General features: G+C 40.5%; 1 non-coding gene across 1 annotated transcript; it reads left to right on the forward strand.

Annotated features, from left to right (window-relative positions):
• Nucleotides 1-13511: 13511 nt before the first annotated feature.
• On the forward strand, nt 13512-13614 carry LOC122539607. The gene has a single exon (XR_006309130.1). It is a non-coding gene; the product is annotated as a U6 spliceosomal RNA (small nuclear RNA).
• Nucleotides 13615-14589: the final 975 nt, after the last annotated feature.

Genomic DNA, 14589 nt, shown 5'->3' on the forward strand with positions numbered 1-14589 from the left:
CAGAGGAATGTGGTATCGTGCAGAAGAGTCAGCTATGTCAGGAATATTGTAACTCTTCCAAATTTAACAACAGGATCTTATCAAGGTTTTCTTTCATTTGTAGCCTGGCAGCCAGACACATTGACAGGCTGTTAAGATGCTGGTGTGTAAACCAGTGGCGCAAAACCACAAGAATGATCCTTTTCAATTATGAGGAGAGGGACAGCACTTTAGTCATGGCAACAGGCAAGGGAGAGGAGGCATGATATAATGTGGGGAGCGAGAAGGAGGAAGAGATCAGGTCCTGGCATGAGAGAGAAGACATTGCAAGAAGGAATGAAGCAGCAAGAGATTGAGGGCTGGGAGGGAGTTCTGTGATTAGATCAGGAATGGTGGGAAAGTAGAGGCAGCAATCAGCAAGAGGCATCCAAAACTTTCCTGTTCCTCCTGGTTGCAAGGCATTACAATGAAAGGAACTTAGTTTCTTGTTCTGACATTTCTTGCCTTCACATCATTCTGAAGCCTTGGGAAGTCCATGTGGGGAAAGGTGTTAAATTACAATCAGCCTCACAGCTCCCTTGTGGTTTTTACATTGAATTAAAAGATATGGACAATGCTGTCAAGGCCAGCATTTGTTGCCCATTTCTAAGTGTCCCTCAGAAGCGAGTGGTGAGCAAACATCTGGTCCATGTGGTATAGGTATACCCGCTGAGCTGTTAGCAAGGGAGTTCCAGGAGTTTGACCCAGCAATACTGAAAGATTGGCATGACAGTTCCTAGTCAAGGTGGTGCATGGCTTGGAGGGGAACTTGCAGGTGGTGGTATTTTCATACATTTGCTACCTTTGTGCTTCCAGATGTAGGTGTGGTGGCTTTGGAAGATGCTATCATGAGTTGTTGCAGTGCATCACGTATGAAGTACACTTACTGCCACTGCTGTTTCAGTGATGGAGAGATTACAGGGGAACCTCGATTATCCAAACGAGATGGGCGGGCACTATTTCACTCAGATAATTGATTAAATGCCTTTCCTCTGGGGCTCAGAGTTTTTAAAGTCTGCTCCACGTTCAGGAGACTGCAGCAGCACACAGCGCGTGAGACCCCGCCCCCAACCCCGCCCCCAACCGCCCCCATCCAACACCTCACACCGCCCTCCGCCCCCTCAATCCTGTCCAACACTTCCACCTGCCTCCTCAACCGTCCAACACCTCACCCTGTCCCGCACCCCTCCATCCCTGTCCAACACCGCCCCGCGCCAGTCTCTGGGGCAGCCGGACTGGATACTAACAATAAGATTGCTGTTGCTGATGCTGCCTTTGTGGGGTCAGTGTCCAAATAGCACAGGCACAAACACACACACGCACACACATCTTCTTACTGCTACGTTTTGACAAGTTCCATCTGTGCCCTGTACAGGATAATGTTGGTCATATTATCTGGGGAAGGGTGGGGGGGAGGGTGGTGGGAGGTGGTTTAGGGTACACCCCTGTGTAGAACTCCAGGGAAAGTGTGGGGAGAGAGAAAGTGTGGGAGACGGTGCCTGTTTAATCACTGTAAACAAAAGACGCAATCACTGTTGGAAACACATCTTTGATGTAATGTTTCTAACGGGACCTCGAGATCTCCTTCAGATAATCTGGTTTTCGGATAATTGGTATTCGGATAATCAAGGTTCCTCTGTAAATAGTATTGGGCGGGGTACCAGTCAAATGGACTGATTTTTCCTGTATGGTGTGAAGTATCTTGAGAGTTATTGAAGCTTCACTCAATCAGGCACGTGTTCTATCTGCTTCTGATTTGTAGATACTAGGGAGTAAAGAGGTGAGTTACTCACCTCAGAATTCTCAGCCTCTAACCTGCTATTGTGGCTGCAACATTTACATGACTGATCCAGTCAAACTTTAACTGGAGATTGTCAAATGGAGATAATTGGATTCTCTCTTTGTTGGAGAGAGTCATTTCCTGATATTTGTCGGCTTGAATGTTGCTTGTCATTACAAGTCCAAACTTGAATGTTGTCCAGGTTTTGTTGTAGATAGACATGGATTGCTTCTGCGATTGAATAGTTATGAATGGCACTGAATATTGTTCAAGAACCACTGAACGCGGCCACTTCTGACCTTACAATGTAGGGAAGGTCATTGATGAACCAGCTGAAATGGTTGGGCCTCACAAAATCTCCTAAAGAACTCCTGTAGCAATGTCTTAGAACTGAGATGATGGACCTCCAACAACTGAAACAAATCTTCTTATGTGTCAGACTTGACTCCAACCATCTCAGAGATCTCCCCCGATTCCTATTGACTTTAATTTTTCCAGGATTCCTTGATACCATGCTCAAATATAACCTTGATGTCAAGGCAGTCACTCTCGTCTAACCTCTGGAGTTCAATTCTAATATTCACATTTGGATTAAGGCTGCACTGAGGTCAAAAGCTGAATGACCCTTGTGGTGCATAAACTGAGTATCAGTAAGCAGGTTACTGCTGCCTAAGTATTGCTCAATAGCATTTTGATGACAACATCCATCATTTTCTTGACAATCATGGGGATGCTAATCAGGTTGGAATTGGTGGAATTGGATTCCTCCTTCTGGAAACTTTCAATCCTATTTTCAAGCAGATGACCAGTGTTATAGCTGTATTGGAGCAGCTTGCTTAGCGACACAGTTAGTTCTGGTGTACAAGCCTTCAGTATTAGAAGTGGAAAGTTATTCTGATTTGCAGTACCTGATGCTTTCAGCCAACTCATGACATTGAATGGAGTGAATCAACATGGCTGAAGACTGGCATCTCTGATGCTGGGGACTGCAAGAGGAGACTGAGACTGATCAACATTTATTGGTTGAAAATGCTTCAGCCTTATCTTAGCACTGATGTGTAGGGCTCGCTCATCATTGAGACCAAGTAATATTGGTGGAGACTTCTCCTTCCTGCTAGTTACTTACTTGTTCACCACTAGTCACAGCTGAATATGACTGGGCTGCGTAGTTTTAATCTGATGCATTGCCTACATATGTCTATTGCTTGCAATTTTTGATGTTGACATTATTGTTTAACTGTACCAGGTTAATTAACTGTGAACTGTTACAGAAAAGTCAGAATGAATTAAGGCATACTGACCACCTGGCATTGGAACCACATCTGTTGGCCGACAAAATCCTCCTAACGAACATTTGGGGACTTATTCCGGAACATTATTCCAGAAGGTGGATAAACAACAATGTGATATGGTCATCCTCACAGAATCATACACAAAACCAATGGCTGACATCCCACCATCTCCAGCCCTGGGTCTGACCCATGAGGTTACAGATTATGGGTGAATTTGGTTCTGGTGTCTCTGATGGCCCACAGACTCTCACGAATGTGCAGTTTTGAGCTGCTAGATCGGTTTGAATGTTTCCCATTTGGCATGTCTGAAAGTATATTCAGTCTGAAGGTTACTTTCAGATGGACTGTGTGGTGGTCAGTGCTACTTATATTGTCATGGGCAGGTACATCTGAGACTGATGTATTCGTGAGAACCAAAATGAAATAATTTATTCCCACTTGTTTGTTTCCTACCACTAGCCGGAGTCCAGTCTATCTGATATGTCCTTCAAAACATGGTCAGTTCAGTCAGCTGTGATGTCACTGAATCATACTTAGCAATGGACATGAAGTCTCCAAGCTATAGACATCCTGTGTCCTTCTTTCCTTCAGTTCCTTCTTATGGTGCTCAACATGGAGGAGTACTGATTCACCAGCTAAGAGGAGGTGGTAGCTGGTAATCAGTAGGAGGTTTCCTTACCAACATTTGACATGATGCCATGAGACATCATGGGGTTTGGAGTCACGTTCTGGACTGTATGTCATTATATTGGTGTGTCTAGTGGATTTGCCCTGCCAGTGGGCTGGTGATAGTGGGATGTCACCCATTGGCTAACATGTATGCCTTTGTGACGATGACTGTGTCAGATTGTTGCTTATCTGCCTTATAGGATAATGCTGACAAGCAAGTCTCCATATGTCAATGAGGAAGATCTTGCAGGGCTAGTTGTGTTGAGTTTGCCTGAGTCAATACCAGGTGTTCAGTGTGCTCTTATTCCTTTTTGACTTTTCTGCAACAGTTAACTGAGTTGACTGACTAGACCACTTCAGGGGGTAGTTAAGGGTTAACTACTTTTGCTGTGGGTCTTCAGTCACATGTAGACCAGGCTATGTAAGCACAGCAGATTTCCTTTCCATCAGAATATTAATGAATTAGATGGGATTTTGTGATAATTGATGATAGTTCTGTGACACCATCACTGAGATGAGTTTTCAGTTCTCGACTTCTTTATGCATTAAATGAATTAAATTAATTAATTAATTGAAATTAAATGCCATGATTTGTTATAATGGACTTTGAACTTATATCTCCAGTGTCTAATTTAAATTAGTTATTGATGCGTTCTGCCTCTCAACAGTCTTAGAAATGCAAGCTATGGAAACCCCCATATAAAAATCAGTGCAAATATCTTCACCTTCTTAAAGAAAACATCTCTTGCTGTCTTATGTGGGAAGAATTAATGTTGAGATCAGTGATTCTGCCTCTTATGAGGGTTTCTTGTTACTCCTTCTATTTTTGGGGAAGTTTTATTTATTAGCATGTGGAACTGGCCAGAAGTCAATTTGGAAGAATTTCTGATGCATTTTTTGTGGCTGCATTCATAAATTCAGAAATTGATTGTCCGGCAGACTTCAGTGCCTTCAGTGTGCTGGGCCTGATACTTATGGAAAAAATGACTCATCTCAGAGTAATAACTCAGTGCACATTTTTCATTGATATTTTTATTCTTTGAAATTTCTTTGCATGTATTTTACATAGCATTGATAGCACAGGAGCAGGTCATCTGGCATAGTAGGTACATATCAATACTTTATACTCCACACAAACCTATTTCAAGCCATGATTCTACATGTACAACTGATCCCATTATTCTTTTTCTATCAGACGTTTTTCTGGCTGAGATATAGCAAGTGTATTTTTGAGATATAACAAGTATATCTCAAAGCTGTTCACTTCAACCAGATCCTATTGTAATGATTTTCATATCCTAACCATTCTCTTGGTGATGAAGTTTTTCTTGAATGCCCTATTAGAATTTTTAGTGACAATTATTTGACATTAGTCCTGAACTCATCACAAGTGGAAATACCTTCTATCAGAATTTTAAATGCATCTGGTAAGTGTGATGAGATTTGTGTGATATTTATATATATTATATATAAGTCTAACTTGTTGTATATTTTGGATTTTAAACTTGTGGCATATAGACATGCGTCTAATTTTGCAACTATGTTTAAATTAACTTTAGTTAGGACTTCTGGAACAATGACTCTAAACCAGTATTTTTCTCCTGGAATGTCAATGGAAGTTCCTTTATGCTGGGGGGTGGGGTTATGACCCGAAAGAGAAAACCTTAGAAGAAACTAGGATACACAAGTTGTTTCATTAGTTCAAAAGATTTTGGGCACTTTGAAAGGCACCTGACTAGAATCAGTGTGAAATATAGTCTCTCCTATAAAAAATGAGGTTGTTCAGAGCAGTTAAGGGCATAAGTTATCTTACTGAAAAGATGTGGTTTGTGAAAATGCCAGGCAGTTTAATAACAGATTATTAAATGAGGGGGCAAGACTACATTCTCAGTTGTTTGAGTTACCAAAGGAAAAGGCTTCACAGCTTACAAGCTTGGAACTGAGACAAAACACATCAACAAACACATTGACTTGGATCCCATTTCCCACCCCCTGAGAAAAAGAACAGGAAATGACATCATCGAAAATTATGTCACCACAGGAAATGACATCACCAACCCAAGAAAACTCAAATATATAAATAGAAATCCGGCTACACCACCAATGGTACATTCAGAGGCTCTCTGAAATTGTTACCTAGTATGGTGATGAAACGTTTGAAAACGATACTTCCAGCTCAGCCAGTCAACCTACATCCAGAACCTCAACCTGAACTACATATCTTCTCAAAACTCGCTGAGACAAAACAGTCAAGTTGAACCTACAGATTTGATAGTGAAGGAATTTCTTTGAACTTTTTAGTTGCTATAAAGTGATATTATTGGGGAATAGATGGGATTTTGTTTTACTGTGTGTTTTGAAATCTTTTAAACTATTATAGAATCAGAAACATAGAGTCACAGAGCATAGAAAAAGTGCTATTGTTAAAATCTGCAGTACTGTGTGCTGATGATTTTAGTGAAAAGCCTCCATGTTCAATTTATTAAAAAAATGCACAAAATAATTTTTATTGCCCATATTTCATTCTAGGATCTAACTTTTCCAGTAATATCATCAGCTACATTATAACATGTCATTCCTCCATCTTCTCTTCTCTAGAAACAGTTTGATCTATTCAATATTTTCTTTGATTGGTATACTTCTCAGTTATTGTATCATTCGAGTGACATTTTTGTTTGCACCTTTTCCAGTGCCTTCATATCCTTTAATAACATGGAGACCACAACTGTCATTATGTTGCTCGTGTGCTTCAACGAAGTTAAAGTTAAAAATCACACAACACCAGATTATAGTCCAACAGGTTTAATTGGAAGCACACTAGCTTTTGGAGCGCTGCTCCTTCATCAGGTGGTTCAGGTGGACTATAACCTGGTGTTGTGTGATTTTTACCTTTGTACACCCCAGTCCAACACCGGCATCTCCAAATAATGAAGTTAAGCACATTGTGTAAAATTCAAGTTTCTATGAGCAAACCTTTAGTCAAAAAGGGAGGTGTTAACTTTCCCATGAATATAATTTTTGGAGGGTAAAAATCCACCCTCTTCCCATCACCTCAGTATTTTATTTGGCACATCTGAGACTTTTCTTGCCAACCCTGCCCCCAAAGGTAGTACAAAACTAGTCCAGGGCAATATTTTAATAACATTTTATCTGTTAATAAATAAGAACCTCAGTGAAAATAGCCATTCATTTCTGTGCACTAAATTCCTTAACAAAAGCACATAAAAGACAACTGCTGCTACTTAGCACTGAATACACATTAAAATCCCGAAATAAAAATCTCTTCACCTTTCGAATCAAACAATTCATGCCAGTCTGCTTTTGAATGGCATATGGATCATCAACACCAACTTCATTTCCTCATCATTCATAGTATTCCAAAAATAATCACCTTCTGTGTCATGCAGTGTATTAGATATTCCACATTTCTTGAATGTTCTGACAATTTCATTTCTGATTCTATCCCAAACCTCTGCATCTCACTCTCAAAGTGTTCCTAGTGTCAGAGCTTGTACCTAGCTCCCTTGGTGCATGCCTTCTCTCCCTTGATCCATCAGTCATTCTATGTTTTTTCCCAACCTATCCTGGGAGGTCTCATTTAGGGAGCTATCAAATGATAGAATGTGGCTATTTGGATCACTAGTAATCAATAATTTGCAATCTAACCACTGTGACAAGATGTGGTTTGAACATGCCCCAGAAGAGAAAATATTTTCCTTTACAATATCCTCCTGGTCAGAAGCTCCAAACTGTCCTCAGAAATATCCACCAGTTACCTTCACCCACTCATCCTTCATCATGAATGAGGACAACAAAACCTTATGGGAATTGTTTTGGAAGAGTTTTTCTCTTGAATCTCACCATTGATGTAAGTTTTTGACAACACAAGTGTGAATCTATTCTTGTCATGATCAGCTTGTCTTCACAAAGTCTTTTCTCTCCAAGTTTGCTCACAGTTTGACGATCTGGTATGCCAACATTCATGGGGCGCTCCCAACACAGGCCAACCTGCTTCCATTCTTTTGTTGATGTTTACCCGTGAAATGCGATAATCCTGTTATAACATTCTATGGGAGACAGTATGATGTCTTAATCTTTTCCTGCAGCACAAAGTTGTTTCTCTTCCAGAAGCCTGGTACATCATCCGGGCTTGGCTTTAAAGTCTGCAATGTCTGATTAAGTTGCTTGTTTCAGGACAAAGATTCAGATCCATTTGAGAAACTCTGAGTCTGTTCTGGTGATTTCCGTTCACATTTTGACAACTTTCTCTTCCAACCGCAGCCGAGTGCTTGGGCTTTCCCCTGTCTGCATGTTTATTCTTAGAAATCTGCCTGAACTCTTTACTAAGCTTCTTCTAATCTCTGACATTGTTTTCCAATTAATTGAATTCTCTCACTGCTGCACAATTCCTCTGCTCTGCAGATTTGACAACTAAGTTTGAAATTAACTGTGTATCTGGTGTTCCTTGATGCCAAATCAGAGGGTGGGATTGAGCTGAGTATATGCCAATTAGGTGGTATCGTTCACATCCTATGATTGGCTGCAGACATAAGGAGCTGAACAGAAGTTTCAATGGGATGCTTTTGTCTGATTCTAACAAGTAAACCTGCATCATGGTGACTTTGACTACAGTATGAAGTGTTTGATAAATGAAATAATCCTGGATTTTTCTGCTGTAAGCCAAGATCCACCATAAGGTATATGGAAAAGTTATACATATTTTGACAGAAAGTCAGTTTTGACTTTGATGTGACATCAACCATTAGCAGAATACATTCAGTAGCTTCTCTACATTATATATGTGGAGAACAGGTGGCACAATGGCACAGTGATTAGCACTGCTGCCTCACAGTGCCAGGATCCCAGGTTCAATTCCAGCCTTGAGAGACTGCCTGTGTGGAGTTTGTACATTCTCCTCATGTCTGCATGGGTTTCCTCCCATGGTCTAACGATATGCAGGTCAGGTGAATTGGCCGTGTTACATTGCCCATAGTGTTACGTATGTTAGTCAGAGGGAAATGGGTCTGGGTGGGTTACTCTTCGGAGGGTCGGTGTTGGGCATGTCTCTGCACTGTAGGGAATCTAATTTAATCATATATCTTTCCCTCTATAAATGAATATTGCATTTTGATTAATTTTATTAATCAAAGCCATGATTCGTAATAGACTCATAGAGATGTACAGCACGGAATAAACCTTTCGGTCTAACCTGCCCATGTTGAACAGATATCCTAAATTAATATAGTCGCATTTGCCAGCGTTTGGCCCACATACCTCCAAAGCTTTCCTATTCATATACCTTTTAAATGTTGTATTTGTACCAGCCTCCATTACTTCCTCTGGCAACTCATTCCATACACAGGGTGAAAACGTTGCCCCTTATGTCCCTTTAAATCTTTCCCCTCTCACCTTTAACCTATAATCTCTAGTTTTGGACTCCCCTGTCCAGGCAAAAAGATCTTGAGTATTCATCCTTAATGATTTTATAAACTTCTATAAGGTCACGCCTCAGGCTCCAATGCTCCAGGGAAAACAGCCCCAGCCTATTCAGCCTCTCCCTATAGTTCAAACCTTCCAAACCTGGCAAAATCATTGTAAATCTTTTCTGAACCCTTTCAAGTTTCACAACATTCTTCTGATAGCAATGATTCTTTTGCTTTTGTATGGCCACTCCCAACTTCTTGTCAGCCCCAACACCCCTCCATGCTTTTCAGAGCCCCACAAACCCCCCACACCCTCATCTTGCTCCTTTCAGGTACTTATTTTCCAAGGAGTTTCTCCTCTTGTTGCCAATTTTTACTGCATCATTTTTTAAGTTCTGTTATGGAATGCAGGTTTTCTATCCCTAATTGCCCCCGAATTATGTGGCTTGATGGGCCATTGTTGCCAGCAATTAAGAGTCAGCCACATTGCTGTGGGGCCAGACAGGATAAAGGCAGCAGATACTCTTCGTTAGAGGGTATTAGTGAACCAGATAAGTTTTTACAATTACAGACAATTGCACATATCTGTAACCTCCACAAAAGTCTCTAACACTGAGTTAAAACTGAGAAAGCTAGAATAGGAGTGAATGAGTGAATAAAGAAGAAGATAAGAATTTAAAAACAAACAGCATAATGAGTTTTGTGGACTCCTCTCCTCCTTTGATTCTGTTGGCTTTCCCGTCAGAATCTCCAGCCCTTGTTTTTGGAAGGATCCAGCTTCTGTTTGACCATCATAGAATGTGCTTTTATGCAGTGCTGGCTCCTGCAAACAGGTAGCAAAGAAAGATGCATTGGAATAAGCAACTGCATGCAAGAGCATGAATGTGCAGCATTCTAAAATGGCTGCCTGTGTACTTGGCAGCTGCTCGGAAATGCACTTCACACTCTACTTTATTGAGAGCAACCTGGAAAATTGCACAGGTCCCTTCAGACTTCTCTGGGTTCTGCATCTCCCACCCCAAACACTATACAACTGTTTACCACAGGGGCACGAAAATCACTCCTCATTATGTATCAACTGAGAACTTGATTGCATTGTGTCTCTGACCAAACCCTGTCCTCTGAATATCAATGCAATGACATAATATAGTCATAAATTGAACTAATGACTACTAATCTCATTCTGAGAACTAAATCAATTATTCTATAACTGTAGCACTGTGTTATGTGGCAAGAGGAACTCTGCAATATGTACTTGTGAAAATACATACTTATGGCAAATGTGGGCCCACTTGTGAATTTGTACAATTTAAACCAGATGCATCATTAATATGAAAACGACGTAGTCTGGACCCAGAATAAAAGGAGGCCACACAGCAACATGAACTTAATACATGAGCATTTGCCATATCATATAAAATGTGACATCTGGCAATCCAGCAAGAACTGAATCCAGAAAACTCAACTTCTGCTTTGTGCCAAACACTTCTCTCCCCACTACTAACCTTTGGCACTATAATTCTGTCGAGGATTTCAATACAGTTCCCATCTCAAGAGAAGCACTATCTGCCCTCTCTCACACTTGTGCTAAGGATATCACAGAAACATGGAGTCAAAGTCATAGAATCATTGAGTCATAGTCACAGACTCATAGTCATTGAGTCATAGTCTTAGAATCATACAGCACGGAAACAGATCCTTCGGTCCAACCAGTCCATATCAAACATCATCCCAAATTAAGCTAGTCCCACTTGCCTGCGCTCAGCCCATAGCTCTCTAAATGTTTCTTATTTATGTACTTATCTAAATGTCTTTTAACTGTACCTGCATTCATCACTTTCTCTGGAAATTCATTCCACATACAAACCACTCTCTGTGTAAAAACAATTGACCCTCATTTCATCTTTACATTTTTCTCCCCTCATCTTAAAAATATATTTGGTAGTCTTGACATTCCCTGACCTAGGGACAAGACACCTGCCATTTACCTTATTCATACCTCTCATGATTTTATAAACTTCTATAAGGTCACCTCTCAACCTCCTATGCTCCAGCGAACAAATTTCCAGCCTATCCAGCCTTACCTTGTAACTCAAACCGTCCATTCCTGACTGCATCCTGGCAAATCTCTTCTCCAGCTTAATAATATCCTTCCTATAACAGATAGACCAGAATTAGACACAGTACTCCAGATGAGGCCTCATCAAGTCTTGTACAACCTCAACATAATGGCCCAACTCCTGTACACAAAGGTCTGAGCAATGAAGACAAGTGTGCTAAATGCCTTCTTAACCACCTTATCAAATGTAATACAAACTTCAAGAATATTGGAGCTGAACCTCTAGGTCTTTAGAGAGAATTGTAGAGTTGTACAGAAAGGAAACAAACCCTCCTGCTCAACCATTCCATGCCAGTCGTAATCCCAAACTAAACTCATCCCACCTGCCTGCGCTTGGTCCATATCCCTGCAAGCATTTCTTATTCATGTCCTTATCCAAATGTCTTTTAACCATTGTAACTATACCCATATCCACCAATTCCTCAGGAAGTTCAGTCCACATCCAAACTACTCTCTGTGTAAAAGCATTGCCCCTCATCATACAAGAAAAATCTTTTAAGATGTGAAGTGAGCCTCTGATCTTTCCCTTTGTCATAGTTAATCTTGTCTTTATGTCAATAATTAATCAGATTTGATATACTTTCTTGACTCAGTCTTGACTTGATGTTATGATTCTTGCCTCCAGGTTAGAAGTTATGTTTTTTTGTTTCTGGAGAAAAATATCTTGTGTGACACTTCAATGTAAGCACAAAAGAAGCCCTGCACAATTGGAGGTGCAATCGAATGCAGGTCATTAAACATGCAAAAGAGTCCATGACGTACTCTGAAAAAGAACATGGGAATTGTGTGACCACTTCATTCAACATTACCAAAACAGGTGATGGATTTATAAAATATGTGTAGCAGAGTAAAATGGCTAGTTTGTATCTTAAATCAAAAATTGTTTTATCTACTTAAGTGACATATAGACAGTCAATTTTCAAACTAGATTTCAAGAGCTCTGCAATTGGTTATCAGAGGTTTCCAAGGTCCATTGTTTTTTGTCAATCGTTTCTGGTATTTTACATTCTTCTGTGTGTTTATATGTATATGACCGAACAGCGATTTCTTTATCCAAAGCACAACATTATTGCTTACCTTTTCACTTCGAGCTAGCAGTGAATTGTTCACACATCTCTGCTACCACCACCCTAATCTCCATCCTACACCACTGAGTAAGGACTCCAAAAGATTATAAATCATCTTACTGACATGGCCTCAAACTAGAATATGCTTGAAGTTGGTAGTCCCATGTATAAGCTTTAATAACTTCGCACTCTGAATTGAAAGAACTTCAGAGATCACATGGCAGTTGCAATTCATAGTACGTGCAGCCTTACAAATGCATTTCTCAAACATTCCCCATTTTAGAAAAAAATATACATGCACTATCATTTGCAGTTCAATAGCCATGGTCAATAAGGAAATTAGCACTCAAGAATAAAAGCTATGTGCATGCTGGCCTTTCCCACTTTCACTAGAATCTACACATGTATTTCACACATAAATTTTAAAATGGTCAGAAATTTCAATGGTACAGATATGAGTTGTTGCTTACTGGTCCGCTGATGTTTTCACGTTCCTGGGTGAGGCTGCTTCTCCATTTCCTGGACAGGCTATTCAGTTTGCATTACTCTTCTGTGTGCAAGTACAACTGAATGTTCCCGCTGCATAAGGGTTGTTTCAATCCTGTCTCACTAACATTACAGGGTGAATTTATCATTGATGTTGTAGTAGCTCAGCATTGGCATGGCGCCCCTTGTTACTTGATGCAAGTGAAAGCTCCTTCTTGTTCTGTGCCCCAATTCCACTGTACCTCCTTGGTAATGAGCTTGAGTAGAGGCGCAAATTCTGGTGACAAATTAGGTGAGACCTTTTCTAGTGAGTTCAAGAATCCAACAAATTGTTGCACTGCTTTCACATGTTTTGGTCAATGTATCTTTGGTACTGCACTCACAATATCAAGATCTGCATACGATACTTTTGGTATTAACGCATTACCTCGGTACATAATTTCAGGGTCTTTAATTGCGAGTTTTCTTGCCCAGCTTCAGGTTCATCTGGTGACCTCTTTCAAGCGGTCACACTGGATTCTGGTTATGTTCTGTGATGATTTATTTTCTAATCTGTAAACTAACAGATCATACACAGTAGCTTCTACTGTCAGCACACACAATCGATGGTGTTACTATTCCAGAGTCATAGAAATGCCAGTGGTATGCACCACCGTCTTGCTTCGGCAGCACATATACTAACACTGGAATGATACAGAGAAGATTAGCATGGCCCCTGCGCAAGGATGACATGCAAATTCATGAAGCGTTCCATTTTTTTTGGGTGGTACAGTGGCTCAGTAGTTAGCACTGCTGCCTCACAGCACCAGGGTCCCAGGTTCAATTCCAGCCTGGGACAACTGTCTGTGTGGAGTTTCACATTCTCCCCGTGTCTGTGTGGGTTTCCTCCAGGTGCTCCCGTTTCCTTCCACAATAAAAAGATGTGCAGCTTAGGTGAATTGGTGATGCTAAAATTGTCCATAGTGTGAGGTGCATTAGTCAGAGGGAAATGTGTCTGGGTGTGTTACTCTTCGGAGGGTCAGTGTGGACTTGTTGGGCCGAAGGGCCTGTTTCCACACTGTAGGGAACCTAATCTAAAAAAACCATCTGTACCTCCTAATGACGTTCAGAATATAAGCAACAAACTACCACTCTCATTTTTACTTTACCTGTGACTTTCCATCCTTCACCTCTAGGGACCTCTGCATTGGCAAGTTATGGCAACTTTTCTACAATGGTTGGCAGTGTGGTAATGAGATCCCTTCAAAGCACACTCTTGGTTTTCTAGGTTTCCTCTAATCCAATTTGTGGGAGTTGTACTTTCTTCGTTACTCCCTATGTTTCCAGTTTCTTTATCTTGTCTTTCAAGCTAGACTTATGGTCAACTGGAACTGTCCTCAGCAGATGCAGAGTTTCTCTCACACGTTTGAGATGCTTTTCATCAAGAAGATGTCCAAGGCCTTTAAAAACATCTTTGTAATCTTGTCGCATCTGTTCAACAGAGAGTGACTTGGTTTCCCTTGAAAACATTGCACATCTCTTCTGGTACAGGAAGGGTTAATAATTCAAGCTTTGGACTTTGTTTGCTAAATTGTGTAGTGAAAATTGCCTTAATGTTAACCTTATTTTGTCGTTGTTAATGGTGAAGCAAGGACCAGTTATTTTCCAACATGATAACATTGTACTTCTGAATTAAGGAAAAAAATAACTAATCTTTTCAGCGATTAATATAGAAAGTAATAAATGATGATTGATG

Source organism: Chiloscyllium plagiosum, chromosome 32 (assembly GCF_004010195.1).
Source record: "Chiloscyllium plagiosum isolate BGI_BamShark_2017 chromosome 32, ASM401019v2, whole genome shotgun sequence".
Classification (NCBI taxonomy): domain Eukaryota; kingdom Metazoa; phylum Chordata; class Chondrichthyes; order Orectolobiformes; family Hemiscylliidae; genus Chiloscyllium; species Chiloscyllium plagiosum.